The sequence below is a fragment of the Antechinus flavipes genome, chromosome 3 (genome assembly GCF_016432865.1).
Source record: "Antechinus flavipes isolate AdamAnt ecotype Samford, QLD, Australia chromosome 3, AdamAnt_v2, whole genome shotgun sequence".
NCBI lineage: Eukaryota > Metazoa > Chordata > Mammalia > Dasyuromorphia > Dasyuridae > Antechinus > Antechinus flavipes.
In genome coordinates, this window is record NC_067400.1 from 69,638,878 (window position 1) to 69,657,909 (window position 19,032).

General features: G+C 33.2%; 1 protein-coding gene across 2 annotated transcripts in view; it reads right to left on the reverse strand.

Annotated features, from left to right (window-relative positions):
- Window positions 1-19,032, reverse strand: part of SPAG16 (sperm associated antigen 16) — a 1,154,057-nt gene that overhangs the window by 422,487 nt on the left and 712,538 nt on the right. The gene's annotated exons all lie outside the window — the stretch shown is intronic.

Below are 19,032 nucleotides of genomic sequence, written 5' to 3' on the forward strand. Positions count from 1 at the left end.
AACTCTGTTTTTTACCTTTTCCAATTCACATTTCAAGAAGTTGTTTTCTTTTTCCACTTTATCAAATTTTTCTTTTAGTGAGTTATGTGCCTTTTCTGTACTCTTTTGCATAGCTTCTTTTTCCTTTCCCCATTTTTCTTCTAGCTCTCTTTTAAGATTTTGAATAGTCTCTTCTAGGAGAGCCTTTTGTATTGGAGACCAACAATCGTCTGGATACTGTCTGCTATGAATCTCTTCAGGGTTGAAAAGCTGTTCTCTTTCTGGGTAGAAACTATCAATCCTTCTTTTGATTTTTTTACTCATTTTCTTAAAGCCTGTAAAGTCTGCCTTCAGAGCCAGGAGGTTACCAGCTTCCTCTGCAGAGCAGTGAAAGGTATATGGACGGGGTAGCTGTCCTGCCCACCGGCTACAAAAAGCAGCGAGGTACTGGAGTGCTCTGGGAAAGAGTTCCCTACCAGAAAGTAACTCAGGCCTGCAGGGCCGGGCTGGGAAAGTGCCTTTCAAAGAACCTCAGCGGTGTGAGATAATGACTGCCCTGGGGCTAGACGCTGAGCAGTGAGAGTTTCACTGCCCCAAGTCAAACCCTGCCCTGGGGCTGTGGGTATTAGCAGCTGAGCAGTGAATGGATTTGCAGGGACAGGAAGTGTCTGCCAGGGGAAGCACAGTCTGCTCGGGAAGTTCTATTGCCCCAGGCCGAGCCCCCCACTCTGCAGATTATAGCTGCCCAGGCTGTGCTGCTCTGCTGTGCAGATTAGTAACTGCCCCCGCAAAAGCCCCGAACTGCCGGATGTGGCCGCAGGGCTGCATTAAAGTCTGCCTGAGTCACTTCCGGGTTTGAGGGGTTACAGCCAGATCTCGTTAGGTTCTGGTATTTTTTAGAGGACCCTCTGTTTTAGGCTTTAGCTTCTCTGCCAGTTTACTGCTTTGTAATCAAGGTAGAGCAGTTAGCCTATAGCAGAGTGGTCCCTATAACTTCTCTAACCACAGAGATCACCCCCGCCCCTGGTCTGCTCAGGACGCTAGCCTCTCACTGCCTGTGCTAGTCTGTTCCTGGCCCCTCAGGACAAACCTTTCCTGGCGAGCTTCCGGATCAGCTGGTAAGTTGTAGTGCTTCTTATCTTCATGAATTTAAGCAGTGAAGAGTTATTTTTGAGGCTGGATTAAATATTTGGTTATGAGGGTAATGAGAGGAGCATAGAGAGTCGTGTGTGCCTGCTCCGCCATCTTGGCTCCCAAGAATTATTTCAATAATTCTTGAGCCACTTACTTCCCAGCCATATTCATTAAGGATTCCAAGTAGAGACAAAGTGATCCAACAATAATTATTTTCTATTCCCTGCAATGTTCAATCCTTAATGAATATACCTGGCATGTCAAAACAGAGAGACAGCCCACAGAAGATGCTTTCCCTCCCCACTTACCTTACTGGATAAACTACAATGTTTGTTAAGTTCACGTTCCAGAGATCACCATTGGAAAAGGTCAGTCATTTTATTACATTAAATTATTGCTAGAGTTTTATCCCTTCAAACTCTTTGAGAGTTGTAAGTTGCACTGCTTTCTAAAGGGAAAAAAAGTTTGGCTATTATAATGCAATTTGATGAGTATTTATTAAGCACTTACTAGTTAGTTGTTCTTGCAGACTCTGGTGAGGCAAAGGACTAAAATTCTGCAGCAATAAAAGGACTTTATGTGAAAATCTCTTTATTCTTGCTTATTTAGATGCAAGCAAGGAGGGGACAAAGGTTATACAGATATCTGTGTGTGTATTTATACCCATAATTTTATGTATATGTATTTTTGTGGTGCTCAGTCCAGCAGCAACTCTTCCATTGCCATTAATCATTAGAAATGATGACAAGATGATGCAAATTTTGAAAAACAAAACTGGGAGGACATCTTCTTCATGGTAAATCAAGTTGCAGGAAATTTAGGAGTATGGGTAGAAAAAAGTGCCACTGGATTTTGGAAAGAGAAAAAGTACTCTGGTGCTGGAGCATATGATTGTTTTTTTTAAATAATCTATATGTGTGCAGGTCCTGTGAATTTTCATTGATAATGCTGTTATGGTATATTTTATTATCTTTTAAATCTTTTCTGTTTTGTTCTATTTTGTTACTGGAGGAAGCTAATGGTACAGTGTGTAGAAGAATGCTAGGTCTGCAGTCCAGAAGACCTGAGTTCAAATGTTGTTCCAGATACATATTAGATATGTGACCTTTGGCAAGTCACTTAAACTTTGTAATAGTCTCTTCAACTGAAAATGGGGATGATAATAATAGCACCTATCTTTCAAGGATGCATTGAGGATCAAATGAGGTAATATTTATAAATACACTTAGGACAATGTCTGGTACATAGTAGGCACTCAATAAAAACTTGATTCATTTTTCTCCCCCTTTATTTCTTCTAAAATATGGATTTTTAAAAATATTCCACAATAACATTCTCCAAAACAGCTTAATCAGTTTTTATATAAAAGTACAGTTATAGATTTAGTGCCAATCTTTGGTAAAACTTGACTGACTGCCAGTAAGAATGTAAATATTGGACAGACTTAACTGTTCTAGAATACTGGGATATATTGAGGGAAAGCACCTCTAAATTTCAACGTTAGGTTCCCCCCTCACTAATGATGATTTTTAGCATCAATTTCAGCAGTTTCAAGAAAAAGAATGAGCTTTTCAAATTTCTTGTAACGTGGTAATATAGTTAGTAATTTTTTGATGGTCAGCATTTATTAATCTGCTATTTAATATTTGCTATCTAATTAAAATTTGAAAATTGATTAAAAGTCTCAGAGGAACTATAATATAGTCAGGCTAAATTTATTCACAGATGTATTTTGGGTGTGTGACTTAAAAAAATGTCAACTGATAATAAGGGTAATACCATGGCAAGGATATCCATCTTTGTTAAAGATTTTGAAATAGGTCGGTTTGCTAACAAAGGTTTATGTTTTCAGAAACTCTTGTAATGTTAAATAAATAAAAATAAACTTGGAGTATGTATACAGATAAAATCATAAGGGATCAAAATTATATAGGTGAAAAGATTCAACAGAGATTTCACAGAAATCTACCAAAAATTAGTGAGTATGAAAAATTTTATGCACATAATTCATAGCTTTGAAACCAATGCATACATGTTTATCACACCTCATTATTGTATAAACAGATGATCAAAGGAGTCTTCGTTTTCCAAAAAAATTAAAAAAAAATTAAAATCCCCAATCTGTATCTTCGGTAGAATATGTTACACCAAGTGCAACTCCTTTCCCAGAATGAGATCCTTCAGTTATATAGCTGTCCTGTGCATGGTGTTAGATTATAAAGGCTGAAGAAGTAGAAATGTGTAAACCTTTAAGGCTGATCAGCTGCAGGGGGTGTCATCAGTCAACTCTGAAAGGCATCCCCCATATGAGAATGTCAGCATTCTGCCTGACTATGCTCAGCTGAATCCATTTGAACTTCATCACAACGGGTCATCTGCTCCTTAGATACAAGGCAAGTTTTTTCTTAAGGCTTTTCATTCTTAGAATTACTGGCATTGCCATAATTAGCATGTTGCAGCAGGAATAGAGCATAATTTGGAAAAGTAAAATGAAAGCACCCACAAGGGAAGGGAAAACACAAATTTTGTAGAGAATGATGCTGCGAGAAAATAGCAAATAAAAAAGCAAATTATCTTGATAGAACTTTATAGCTCATATGCTGTCTGGGTTCTCCACATTTGTCCATTTCATCATTTACCATTTGTCCATTTCATCATTTACCATGTGGATGAGTGTAAAAGGAAAGCATTAGGGAAAAGGATTTCTTGGCAATTCTTTTTCATCTCCTTGTCCCCACCCTAAGTATGATGGATGTCTTTTCTTTTTGAGGGATGGTTTCTTCTTTCTAAAACACTTCCAGAGGTATGTGTGGGAAAACAATCAGCTGAGTAAGAGACTGGCATATAAAACACTAGCATTAGCAAAAATACAACTGTCAATTGTCCTTGAAAGACCACTAAGGGAGGGAATGCTAAATTGAGAGGGATAATCTTAGAACTGAAGTAAAGCTCACTAAACTACTATATTGCTGATATTCAAGGGCAAGACATTCCTATGGTTGTATTTTGGGGAAAAAAGCACAGTCAGAACTAGTCCTCAGGGGAGCATCCAGTGCCATTTTCTGGGCACATTTAATTTCTTCTGCCTCTATGCCAAATCCTCTCCAGGTTCTGAAAGAATTATGAGCCCCTGTCAGGGGTTGGCTCACACCCCATATATTTATTCTCCTATTGAACCTGGTTTGAGTCAAAGCCTAAAATGCATCTGGAGGGCCTATAATGGAGGAATTCCATAAATACACAGTTTAGACAACTACCAGAATCAAACAAAGATAATGGGACTGCAAAATATATTCTGAAAGGGATTAATTCTGGGAATTAAGTTCTTTATGTTGGTAACAAAAAACAAGAAACCAATCTTCTCAGTCTCAATTTCTTCATTAGTTAAAAGGGCATAATAATAACACTTAGCTGATAAGGTCATTATGAAGACCAAATGAGATAATATAATAAATAAATAATAAAATAATTGCAAGACACTGTGGAAACTTATAAGGGATACCTATAAGGTATACAAATGTTATCTATTGATTTAAGGAGTTGATGTGAATATGAGGTAATTCATCAGAAAACATAAGCAAAGAAAAGAATGTGGGAGAATATTATGCGCTCAGTTTATGGGCAAACTATAATAGGCCTATAATTTGCAAGTCATTGTTCCACATGCAAAAAATAAAATAAAATAGGGGCCTGGATTTTTAATGCCATTATAGCATACACTGTAATAAAAACTTAGATCAAAAACTCCCTGAAGTCAGGGATGGCACCATTCAATATTTCCCCATATCAGCAAATATGAAGTTGCTCCAGTAATACACATCCAATAAATAGCTGCTGAAAAGTGGTCTATAGTATTTTGAAGAATTGTATAATGCCTTGGGGATTTCTATGTCACCATCTAGGAAATTTCATCTGCCATTATTAATGTAGAATTACAGAAGGTTATAGCTGCCAGGGACCTTCGAGATGATCTAATCTAAACCCTCTATATTATAGATAAGAAACCTGAAGCCCGAGAGTTTGGCTCATTAGAACCCAAGGAAGTCTTTTTTTCTGAAAAAGAAAGAAAGAATCTGGTCATCTGAACCTTAAAATACTATAGAAATGTGACATATTATGAATTGGATTATAAAACCTAAGGGACATATTTAGTTCAGTTGTGATCATCCTGAATTTTAATATAAATCCCATCTTTCAAGAATAGAGGCTTTTATATGGAGATGTTGGCTTTTCTTTCTTATAAGATATTGTGCAAATTCACTATGCCATTTTGGGTTTTATTGCTCCTAATTATGAGACTGAAACATGAGTGAGCCACTTAATCACTTGGGCTCAGTTTCTTTATCTGTAAAATGAAGGGGTTAGAATACAAGAAATTTACACTCCTTTATCATTGTAAATTCTATAATCCCATGAGCATTTGGACCAAATTCTTTGAAATTCAGTATCTCAAAAAATTAAAAGTCCAGTAGAATTCATAAACATTAATTTATTTATTTTCATTCAATTGAACATTTCTAAATGGATCTGTCATATATTCCATGCTGAAAGGCGATGTGGAATGAGGGGCGAGATTATAGAGATGAATACAATACAGTTCCTGCCCCTTAAAATAATTTAGTATTGTAGAGATGATAAGCTATATACATAGCTATTTAATTGGTCTTTGGAACAAGTCCAGATTTTCTAACAAGGAGACACTTCTAAGGAAGGCTTGCCTTAAAATCAAAGACATTATTACATTAAGGATGTTAAAATGGAAGCATACTTTGCCCCTTATCACACAGGTGAACATAGCATCCTTTGGTTGACTACATCACTACCATTGGGAAGCTAAAGACATTCACTTTTTCTGCTGTTCTGTCCTTCTGAATCACCTGCTTTCCTGCATGTTTTCCTACTACATCTGGAAAGTGAAGATAACTTGTCACCTGCAGGACAGAGAGCATGAACTGAACTCATGAGAAGAAAAAAATTTTTTTTTTCCTTATGTTCACTCTCTTTTTCCCTGATTCCAGCTCCTAGAAATGAGTACAGTACAGTGTTGGATTCTGTTCTGTGTTGTTTGCCCTTAGTATTAGATACCAGAAGAGATTAGACAGAAGAGTTTTCAACTAGGAACTGTAACTGTGTGTGGAACCTAATCCCCTTCCATTCCCTAGAGATTGGTATGTCAGGTCTAGAGGGTGTGGGGAGAACAAATTTCTATATTTGTGCCATTACTTTATATACATACATGCACACACACACACACACACACACACACGTGTGTGTGTGTGTGTGTGTGTGTGTGTGTGTAAAAAGAAGCTGATTGTTAGTGACTACATAGATCAAAGGTGCAGGGATCCCTGCTCCTCTACCTTGACAGAATGCCAGCCAGGGACTTCTAGAAGTTCCTGATCTTCCTTAAAAGTATTGGATAACACTTTCCTGGACTTCCTCATTGAGAGGGATACAGTGATCTGTATTATTGCTATAATTTAAAAATATTTGGGATGAAGCTTGTTCTTTTTGTTTGTGGAGGTATTGTTATTATTTCTACTTTAAGTCAATTGCCTGGAAGCCTGAAAAATTAAGAGATTTGCTTGTAATCATATACCTAGAATATGTCAGAATAAGAATTTGAATTCAGGTCTTCCTATCTCCAACATATAGTGAAAGTAAAAAATCATAAAAGAGAAGTAAATACATACAGCTTATAGGGATACTCTATAATTTATAGATGGATGAGTTCTTAATGACCATACAATCCAATGTCATAATTTTAACAAAAATGAGACTCAAGGAAATTCAGTGAATTGTCCAAGATCATTAAAATGGTAGGTATCTGAGGGCAGAATTTGAATTTCTTTTTGACTCTAAGTTCAGTGATTTATATATATATTGCTGCCTCAGTTAATTATTTCCATAAAAATAGGTCAAAAGGTGACACATCATTTCAGAGAAATTAGTCTCATGTAAACAAATATATCTACATGGACACTAAGCAATTGAAGGTGGATGCTCAAGAAAATTAATGCTGGTGCATCTCAAATGCTAATTTTTCACTATTCAAGGTGATCAGGTACATGATAGGATAATGTGATTTTTATAATGTAAGAATTGGTAGCATTGGTTATAATATATTAATAAAATATGAAATGTTTGGTTAATGTTTAGGAAACATTACATTTGATATATGGTAATATTAGAAGGCTAGGAATTTAGTCGGCAAACAATCTTTTTTTAATTACTAAAAAAATCCATATTTACGTGCTATGCAATGCTGGTCTCTCAAAGGCAGCAATGCTTTAATAAGAATCTCTATCTTGATTTTAAGGTCCATAGTTAACAAATGTAGTACAATTGGTCTGAACCTACTCAAACATATCACTGTAAAGATTAATGGATGGTCAGAGGATTTTTTCCAGATATTTAAGTGGATCATAGCCTGCTTTGTGAATGGGTTTTAATATTTTTTGGAATGTCCACCAATTGTATTCTTTAAGCCTTAGGGCAATGGATCTTCTTCTAAAAGAATATTTTAGCAAAAATATGAGTAAGAGAGAACTAATATTATAAAGGTTAATCTCTACATGCACTTAGCTCAATAAAGTTACATTTCCCATCTTTATTCTCTTTACATTTTTACTACTTTGATAGGACATCTGGAACTCTGATTCTATGGTTTTAGATTTCATAAGTTAGATTTTGAAAATCTCTCTGATTTTTCTTTTATTTGTAGTTCTTCCTCCTATTTTCAACTTTGAATGGCATTAGGATGCCTTTGAGTAACTCCATATCTTGACAAGAATTTTTAAAGTGGTTTAATACTTCATTGATTTTCTCTGTTGCATCAAATAGCATTACTCATAATTGTCCATTATCCTTTTTTTTTAGAGTTTATACTCCAAACTGTTACTCCCTTTGATAACCATCACTTTCCATTTGTTAAATCATACAATTTCACATTCAGGCACTTTCTGGGTTCTTATTGTCTTTTGTAGCATTAGTTAATTTACAATGATTAAGCTTCTTGATGAAATTATTATACGCAATGTCAATAGAATGTCTCTTATTCATTTCTTATTTTTGATATTTAATTCTTTTTATAAATAGGTTCAGAGTAAAGCTATCTCAAATATTTTGCCATAGATTTTTATCAAAATAATTCTTGTTTTTTTAAAGATATATTTTCTTTTTATTATGTTATACTGAGAATATAAACATTTCAGTAAGAATGGCAAAGAAAAATTGTACATGTTTCTTTTATAATATAACAATTTCCTTAATATTCATTCATTCATTCATTCATTTATTTTTTTGCTAAGGCAACTGGGGCTAAGTGACTTGCCCAGGGTCACACAGCTAAGATGTGTTAAGTGATTGAGGCCAGATTTGAACTCAGGTCTTCCTGACTTCATGGCTGGTGCTCTATCTACAACTCTACCTAGCTGCCTCTTCATTAATATTTATTAATCTTTTTTGAATTGATATTTATTAGGAATATTGGTTTAGAATATTATTTGTCTGCTTTAATCTCTCCCTCTTTTAGGCATTAGGGCCATATTTATTTCATAGAAATTTGTTAAGAAATGTTCTCTATAAATTTTAAAAAATAATTATACATTATTAGAGTTGTTCCTTCAATATATGATAGAATTTGCTTATAAATTTGGTCCAGAAAGAATTCCTTTATGGCTTATTCAATTTCCTTAATCTAATACTGAGTTCTTTTATATTTCTATTTTGTGTTTAGTTAACATGGATATTTTATTATTTTGAAACTATTCATCCATTCCATTTAAATTAGAATTTGGCAAAATAATTTTCAACAATTTTTTCTTCTTCATTTCTGTGGGTTAATATTTCCATTTTATCAATAATTTGGTTTTTAATCTCTTTTTTGTCAAATTAGCTAATATTTAATTTATTGGATTTTTAAAAGAAGCTCCAAGTTTTACAAATCCAATGTTTTTTATAATTTTGGTTATTCTTCAATTTTATAGAATTTCTGTTCTTGTTTTTAACTTTTCATGCTTTAGTTTCCTCATTCAAATGCTATTGATAACACCAGTACATGCTGGTTTCTATAAATATAGAAAATATTTGAAAGTGCTTTATAAACTTTAAAGTGCTATTTAGATTAAAAACCAGCAGTCAAAGCAGTTTTTAGGGGAAATTTTATATCTCCAAATACATGAATAAAATTGAGAAAGAAGAAATCAATGAACTGGGCATGTGTTGAGGGTCACAATCAGTGGGGGAATTTTGGGTGAAGTATAAAACCCTTCAGCCCAGAGAGAACCTGCTGACAATGTCTGGTTCAGCTCCCTATCTCCCCTAAGGGCTCTCAGCCTTCCTGAAAAGTCAGGGGTGGGGGGGGCGGGTGACAACCCGTGTTATGATAAGCAGAGTGATACCAGGTGGCAATCTACATACAATATCAAGTTGTCCCAAGTGCACAGTGTTGTTTTTGTATCATTATAAAAAAGGGAAAGTCTTTGAAAATAAGCAGACTCCATTTTTCCACCATCCTCGGGAATCCCACCTCATCATATCTCCACTAGGAAGGTATATTTTAATCACCCGATTGTGGAGGCTCTAAAATGCATCGGTACATTTTGTCACCTCAACTTGGGGGCTCTAGAAAGCAGGACACAACAGGCATGCAACTAAAAAAGCTAGACAAAGAATAAATTAAAACTCCCCAATTAAATACCAAATTAGAAATTCTGAAACTCAAAAGAGAGATTAATAAAATTGAAACTAAGAAAACTATTGAACTAATAAATAAAACTAAGAAATGGTTTTATGAAAAAAACAAAAAATAGATAAACTTGTGCTTAATTGAATTAGAACGAGGAAAGAAAAAAACCTAAATCACTAGCATCAAAAATGAAAGGGTGAACTTAGCACCAATAAAAAAGAAATTAAATCAATAATTAGGAGCTGTTTTTCCTAACTGTATGGCAGTAAACCTAGCAATATAACCAAAATAGAAATTTCCCAGATTAATAGAAGAGGAAACAAATTACTTAAATAGTCCCATTTTAGAAAAAGAAATTGAACAAACCATTAATGAATTCCTTAAGAAAAAAAATCTCCAGGGCCAAATGGATTCACAAGTGAATTCTAAAAAACATTTAAAGAACAACTCATTCCAATACTATACTATTTGGGAAAAAATAGGTAAAGAAGTCCTGCCAAATTTCTTCTATGACACAAATATGATACTGATACTTAAACCAGGAAGAGCCAAAACAATGAAAGAAAATTTACAGATCAATCTCCTAAATGAATATTGTTGCAAAAATTTCAAATAAAATATTATCAAAGAGATTATAGCAATTTATCAACAGGAAAATACACTACAACGAAGTGGGATTTATACCAGGAATGCAAAGCTTGTTTAATATCAGAAAAAACTATTATATCGACCATATCAATAATACCAACAGATATCCTATGATAATCTCAATAGGTGTAGAAAAAACTTTTGACAAAATACAGCACCCATTCTTTTTCTAATGAATTCTGTTCCTGAGTTTTCTTATAGTGTTTCTACATATCTCTTATTTCCTATCCCTGCTAATTCTCTTACTTTAGTTGTCCTCCTTAATTGGCTTTGCTATTATTTAAAATTCCCTTTTCTCCATGGATCCTTCTCTTATCTTGTCCCCAAATATTTACCTCCCTCTTTATCCTTTTCCCATTAATCTACAGATCTTATCCCATTGCCATAAATCTACAAACCCTTCTATAGCTCACTTATCCTACTCCCCACATCCCTTATTAGGGTACTATACTTTTGATCATATATACTTCATGGATACACACACACACTCTCACATTTGGAATAGATTAAATTTAGTGAGTAGATTTTCAGAACTACAAGCCCTCCTCCCCTTTTTAATACCTGTATGGATTCTTCTTCTTCATCTCATTCATTTAGCATAATTGCTATGTTTACCTTTTCCTAGATAGTTTTGCTTTTTAAGAGTCAGACCATACTCGGCTTTGCCCCAATTTTTTTTTTTTTGATCTACCAAATTACTGATGTCATTGTTAAAATATGGTATGAATTTCCATGTTTAAAAAAATCATAAACAACAATCTTGAATCCCTTGAAATTCTTTGATGTTGACTCATATTTTAAATTTTCTATTGAGTTCAAGTTTGGTTGAGACAAAGTCCTGAAAACCTGCAATTATTAAATGTTTATTTTTTTCATTCAGTATTATGATTAGTTTTGCTGGATATGATATTTTTGGTCCCAGGCCAAGTAGTTTGTCTATATATAATTATTCTAGGACCTGCAGTTTTTTATTGTAATTACTGATAAATACTGCAAAATTCTAATTGTAGCTCCAGCATATTTGAATTGGTTGTTTCTTGTGGAATTTTCTCTTTGATCTGTAATTTTTGAAATTTAGAATAAATTTGAAATTTAGTGAAATTTTTGAAAATTAGTGAAATTTTGAAATTTGAGATTTGAAATCTGTGAAATTTTGAAATTTGAAATACTCCTATATGCTTTCCATGTAGCATTTCTTTGAGGTAGTGGTCAATTTTTCTTCTATTTCTACTTTCCCTTTTTGTTCTATAACTTTAGGACAATTTTCTTTGATTATTTCTTGAATCATTGTGTCAAAGTTCTTTTTTGGTCACAGGTTTTATTTATGTAGTCCAATTATTCTTATATTTTCTCTTCTTGATTTGTCCTCCGGATCTGTTTTTTTTTCTTTATAAGATATTTCACATTATTTTTCTTTCTTTTTCACTATTTTTTCATTCTTCATATTTTGTTTTGTTATTTTTTGATCTCTTAAAACTTCATTGGCTTCCCTTGCCCAATTTTAATTTTCAAAAACTTATTTTCTTAAGTCTCTATCTCCTTTTCTAATTGGTTAACGATTTTTTCATAATCTTGTTTTTCTTGGATTTTTAAAAGTTTTTCCTTAATGTCTCTCACCTGATTTTAAGTCTTTTTTAAAATTCTGTAAATTCTCTCTGGGAAACTTAACCTTACTCTTTAGGGTAGAAGAGGCTTTTTTTTTAAACTTCACTGTCATCCTCTAAAGATGAACCTTGATCTTCCCTATTTCCATATTTTCTATGGTTGGATTCTTTCTTCTTTGTTTTTTAATGAAAAACTATTAGTTAACCATTTCTAGCCCTGGGATCAAGTTAATAGTGTCTCTAGTTTCAGTTCAGCTTTCTCCTCTGACCTGGAACTCCAAACTAAGTGCCCCTCCTTGTTTCAGTGCCTGCATCCAGCAGCATCCCTGCCCCACTGCTTTTGCACTTACGATATGCAGGACCCTTCTCTCCCAGGGCATCTCTGTAGCATCTGGGTCTGGTATTCCTCATTAGTCAAGGTTCCCTCAGTCTCTCCCAATTTTGACCCTGACCCATACTCCACTCCCTATCTGGGAGGTGAAAGTTCTTGCTAGGGCTACTCAAAACCTGCTAGCTCCAGGGCTCCGGCAAAGCTAACCTGGAAGTGCTCACCCTTCACACAGGCTAAATCTGGGGATCTCAGGGATCTTTTTTTTTTTTTTAAATCTTTGTGGGTGGTTCCAGGAGGACTTAAGTCTTATTTATTTTTCACTTGTCCATGTTCACCCTGAGGTGCAAATTTGTTTTGTTTGTGGGTAAAATCTGGAGAGCTTGAAATTTACTGACCTATTCTACCACTTCCCATATTCCACTCACAATATGGCTTCTGATTCCACCACTTACCTGACCCTCCTCTCCTCTAGAATGTTGATGATCTTTTCTCAGTCCTCATAATTCTTGATCATTCTGCTGATTTTGACCATCTCTTTTTTCATGACATTACCAACTCTTGGCTTTTATTCTGTCTGTCTAATCCCTCATTCTTTCTTTCTTTGGAGCAGAATATTGCCTCTTGTCTCCAGACATGCCAAATTCTAAATGTTGTGAAATTATAAAGATTAAATTTGGCCACAAAAAAAAGATATGAAAATCTTCTTCCCTCACTTTTTTGTTTAAGTAGGGAAGCACATTTAAGGAAAATTATGCATAGTGTAAGACTTGGCAGAGATGACAGATTTTTGTTGATTTCCTCCTTTCTTTTTATTATTTATTTTAAAGGATTGTTCTTTGGTAAAGGAGGGACATTTTTTAAATGCCAATGTCAACTATAAATGCTTTTAGAATAATGTGGCTTTGTATATCTCACCAGGTTTCCTACATTTTTGTTTTCTGCTCTATTGCTTTTTGGTATATGGTAAAGTGACACTTCTTATAATCATCTATGTCGTTCTCCAAAGTGTCTGTTAAATGACCTTGTGTTCTAAACTGATGGTTTCCTTGGCTGGCATGTTTCTCTATTTAGAAAGTAAATTAAATGGCTGCTTGCTAAGATAGTTTCTGGTTTCTTTTGGCTTCCTAAATATGGTAAATGGTTTACATTCATTAAGTTTCTCTAAAAATTGTGATAATCAGAGTAGATATATTTACCTTCCATCTTCCATCTTTTTATAAATAGGTTCCATGAAAGCTGATGAAATTATACCCAGTCTTTTTCCCAACTTTATACTTCCTTCTCCTGTGGTGTTGATTTTTACCTTATCCAAAGAAATCCATGATGTGACTGGACATATAAAGGTATTCTGAAATACCTACCATACTGATAGACAGTTATTTTCTACCTTTTAATATAGAGTCCATTTCATTTTTTATGATATTATTCATTTCTTGCAACACCAATTCATTCTTATTATTTTCAAAAAATTCATGATTTGTTGGTGTAAGTATTCTATATAGTCTTTCTCTGCTTTCATTTCTCAATTCCAATTCATATTTTCTAAAACTTTCAACATCATCTTTTGTGTCTACTATCCCTTAAAGACTATGTGTAAAGGAATATGCTCACTTGTTTTATAAAATACTGTCAGTTTTTAAAATATCTTCTTCATCTTTTACAATAGATATTGGTAACATGAGCTAAAATTGTCTTCAGAGCCTTTTCTCCATGCATTCACCTTAAAATAAAAATAAATTATTACTTTCTGTGTAGTGACAAAACTATTTTTATTAACTTCTATAATTGCATCCTTAGGAAAATTTTGAGTCATCTTTAACCTTGGTGGTTGTGTGTTAGTTCAATTTTTAACAAGCATGTCACTATAAATGTTTTATTTCCCTAATTTATTATTAAATACTTGTTGCTCAGTAATATCTGACTCTTTGTGACCCTATTAGGACTTTACTTGGCAAAAATAATGGAATAGTTGGCCATTTCATTCTCTAGCTCATTTTATAGATAGGATAACTGAGGTAAGCAGAGTTAAATAACTTGCCTAAGATCACACAGCAAATACCTATTTGAGATCAGATTTGACCTAAGGAAGATGAAGTCCTCCTGACTTTAGACCTGGTATTCCAGCTCCAGCTCCTCCATATTATACCTTCTGGTAAATTAATATTTATAAATCTTTCAAACATGTAGGACTTTCAGCATTCTCTCCTCTTATTTATTCTACTAAGCTATGATAAATGGGAAACTTGAAAGACACTATATAGAACTTAAAGGTGCTTGTATATTTATTTATTTCTTAGATCATTGTATGAGCAAATATTTCTTCACCTATTAGCAAATAAGCTGGTAGCTTCCTCTGAAACAACAACAGATGTCATTTATTCCTAATAGTTTTGATGATTCCTTGGAGCCATCATTTTATACTCCTTTGGCTGATGAAAAATTTCATCCAAACATCACAGAAACAACTATGCTGAAGTGATTCTCTAAGTAAAATTTGTTTATTCCGATAATCTTAAAAATTTATTATTTAAGGTAATTTATTATGTAATGGATGTAACTGTATAAAGCAATTTTTTACAATATGACATATTGTATAGAAAGAGTCTTCATAAAAAAAAAAGAGAAAGTAGCACATTAGTTCTTTGAGGGAAAAAAAGACAGATTAGGGACTAGACCGGATAAAATAGTAAGGGTGCACAAATTCTGTTAAGCAAGCATGGCCACAATATCTGGGAATTCTTGATCTGCTTATATTATAGAAGGTGGCTATAGGATTAAGGTCCATGCATTATGAATGAAGGGAAGATAATTATTTTGGAGAGAAATTTATTTTTTTGCCTATGGTGAAATCCTGTGCCTGGGGCAATATCTCAATTTTCAGTCCCTGCTACCTTTCATGCCGAAATTACCTGAGGAGGTAGGATCCAATCTGTAATATAACTTTAAAAATTTAGATTTTCAAAGCTAACATCTATAAAGACCTTTATTTCAACTGAGATACCACATCTGTTATCTTCATAGCTGCCACCAACTCTCATTTGCTTGATTTTGATTCTTTAGTGGAACTTTAGAATGTATGATAAATCAAGCACATGGTTTCTGGATATTAATGATAAAGGATAGTAGACTGGACAGAATCAGGGGAGCCAAATTCTGGCCAAATCCTCTCAACATGAAGAAATTCCACTTTTCTCCTTCTTCCTCTCTTTCACCCCACCAAAACACAAAAATAAACAAATAAACAAACAAAAATCTGGAAAAAGAAAAAAAATCACCTATAGAAATAGAGATAACTTTGTGATTGGACATCATGTTGCCATAGTATTCTTAGGTCCAGAATAACTCTAGCACTTCCAAGTTCTGCATCAGCTGTCAGCACTTCCTAATTATATATTCATTTTATAGCTTCAGCTTTCAACAATCACCAGGCCAAATATCCATAAGGATGCTTTGGAATCCAACAGGGTCTTTCTCTGACTTTTAAACTCTGTCTATGTGGCCTTCAGGTTTTTTAGTCTTTAGGAGCACCTTTAATGATTCTGAACCTCCTTGTTATTTGGTCTTATATTCCTTTATAACTTTCTCCAATGGCACTGTACTGGATTGCTTCTGACTGACTTGGCTTACAATACAGGTAGCATCAGGTATCAGTTGTTCAACACAATAGTTCCAGAAGCCAACAAAGGTGCTGCCTTCTATCACAGCTGCAAAATTTGGAAGGTATCCAGCCAACCATTCACCTCTTGAGTTCTAGACTTTAACAACAGCTGAAATAGTTGAATACCATGAAAACTTTTTTTATTTTAAGAGTTATAAGGTTATCTATCAACTACCTGTTATATAGAATTCAACCTCCCCAGATGAGCAACTACGACCATCATTCTGATCTTCAGTAATGGACCACCAAACAATACAGTTGCTAACTTTTACAATGGTAAGGCCAACTGCCATTCATCAACTCTCAAAAGATGGACTTCGGATTTACTACCTATAATTTTAGCTCAGTTTTCTAACTCTAATCCTCATTTGAGAGCACTCTGGAGTATTGTTGCATCAATTTCCATGCCAGGTCTGAAAGTTGAAATTTTTCCCCCAAAATGGTTGTCACCAGGTGACAAGACCTTTCTAGACACAGCTCAAGTTGACTCTTATATCACCTTAAATCAGTCTGTCTCATAGCCCTCTCCCATCCATGAATTTTAAAAAAGTATTTCATCTTTAAAAATCATGGCACAATAAACATATTTTATAATAAACAAAGGATATTTGTAGAATTAAAGGTTAAATATTTATGTATGGAATGGAAGGGTCACAGAAACAATAAAAATATTAAAGGCATTCTTATTCAGCACCAAAAAATAAAAAAACTCACAAGAAAAGAGGAGAAATTAGTTATGAAAATCACAAGGTAGCATCTGAGAACTGAAAAATTGAGCAAAATTTACAAATAACAGTAAAAATAAAGTTGAGCAAATAGTTAACAAAAATGAAATTGAAGAACAAGCACCAATATATAACAGAACTTATGAACCAAGAATACATATGTTACAAATCAAAAGAAAATAGCAAAGTTATCACCAGTAAAGAAAGAAATTTATGCATTTGAGGTTTAATTAAGGAAAACTTTACATACTGAACAAAACCAAGCAAAGTTGTACAAATGGAATATACAAGAACTACACTCAGTCAGTCAGCCAGTCAACAAATGTTATTAAGGCTTTTGAAATTACTAATCATTGAGTTAAGCACTGAAGAAACAAAGGGGAACAAACAGTTCCTGCCTCCAATGTCCACACATCTTAATGGTGATACCATCATATACATGCACATATAAATCATTAAAGAGTACATGGAGTAATCTAAAAAGAAAAGAAATCAGTAGGTAGAAGGACCAAGAACGACCATTTGAAGAGGGTAGGATTTGAAGTACATCTTGAAAGAAGCCAGGGGAACTTGAAGGTGAATCAACAAAAGAAATATAACATCTATTAAACTACAGAATTAATATAATTAATGCAGAGTTACAGAGACTTTGCAGGCTACCTATTCTACTTTCCTCATTTTATTGATAACAAAACCAAAGTCCAGAAAGATTTGACAAGATATTCAGTGTCATGGAAGTAATCATTAAAAGGCACATTAATTCAAATAAAGGCTTTCTGAAAAAACTATCTAGTGCTTAGATAAAATTACTTATGTTGATCCATGTATAAGAAAAAAGAATACTAAAATATATCCATATTCAATAATGATAAATCAAAAAATATGGTGGGAGGGAAATGAGCTCACACTTCTACAAGTGTGATCCTTTTACAGGATCATTCCTTGCTATAATAAAAATAGAGAATAACTTGAAAACATTGTGAAAATAGTTTTAAAATAGAAATATAGTTTATTTCACCATTTTTATAACTGAAATAGATATCCAAGTTTAAAAGAGATCATGCTTTCTCCAGGAAACATCTATAATGATGAGGAGAAACACCAAAAGACAAATCAAATGAAAAATGTATAGCAATAAATCTAAATGATCTGTTTACTCAAAATAAAACAAAAGAATTATCAAATGGTCCAAGAAACAAGACCCACTAGTAAATTGTTTAAGGGAAATAGATTTAAGGTAAAACAATATAACCAGACTAACAGTAAGAAGGTAATCTAAAATGCATTAAATAATAGAAAGTTCCAAAGAATAGAAATGATATAAAATAAAGCAGAATTCAAATAAATAAAAAAAACACTCTGAAAGGCAAATAAGGGTATTAAATAATGGTGAACAGAAAAATAAGCCACATGTACAAATAACCTTTCCCTCTTGTTCTCTTTTGTTCTTTCCATATGAGTACATATATACATAAATGCTTCCTAAATTTGAATTAAAAAGTTAATAGGCTAATAGAATAAAATATGTGTATTGGATTTAATACTCTACTATTAGATAATCACAAAAACTAATAAATAATCAATAATGAAAATTCACATATGTGAAGTGCTTCTTTAGAGCTAGAAGTAACAGCTATAAGAGGAAAACTAACAGAGAGAAGCAGATGATCAACAGTCTTTTCAAGTACACAAGGAATGCACATATATATTGATTATATATCAATGAAATCCTGTAAGGATTTAAAAGTATAAATTAAAGATATTTTATTTTGGGGCCACATTGTTATAAAATAAGAATAAAAACACAAATACAAGACAGGCCAACCATATGGAAACTATTAACTGGATTAAAGAAGAAATAAGAAAAAAAGTAAATTAAAAGACAAAAAAATAACACCCATATATTCTACTTTATAAGCAGTAGCTTTATTTTCATTAAAAGAAAATGTCTTCCAGTTCCTATGTTAATAAGAGTGAAAAAATAATAAAAAATTAAATATTAATTGGAATATTAAAAATAACAATAACTTGAAAACAAAGAGTGATAACCCCAAAGAAATAATTAAAAAGTGAATAGCTGAAATAAGTAGATTAGGAAATGAAACAATTATTAATTGACAAATTAACATTAATTGATAATTGATAAATAAAACCAGCTACTGGTTGTATATTTTTAAAGAGCAATATAGGTACAAACAATAGCAAGCAATAAAAATAAGGGGAAAAAATAAAAGTATAGATTAAAAAGGAAATATATTAAATAA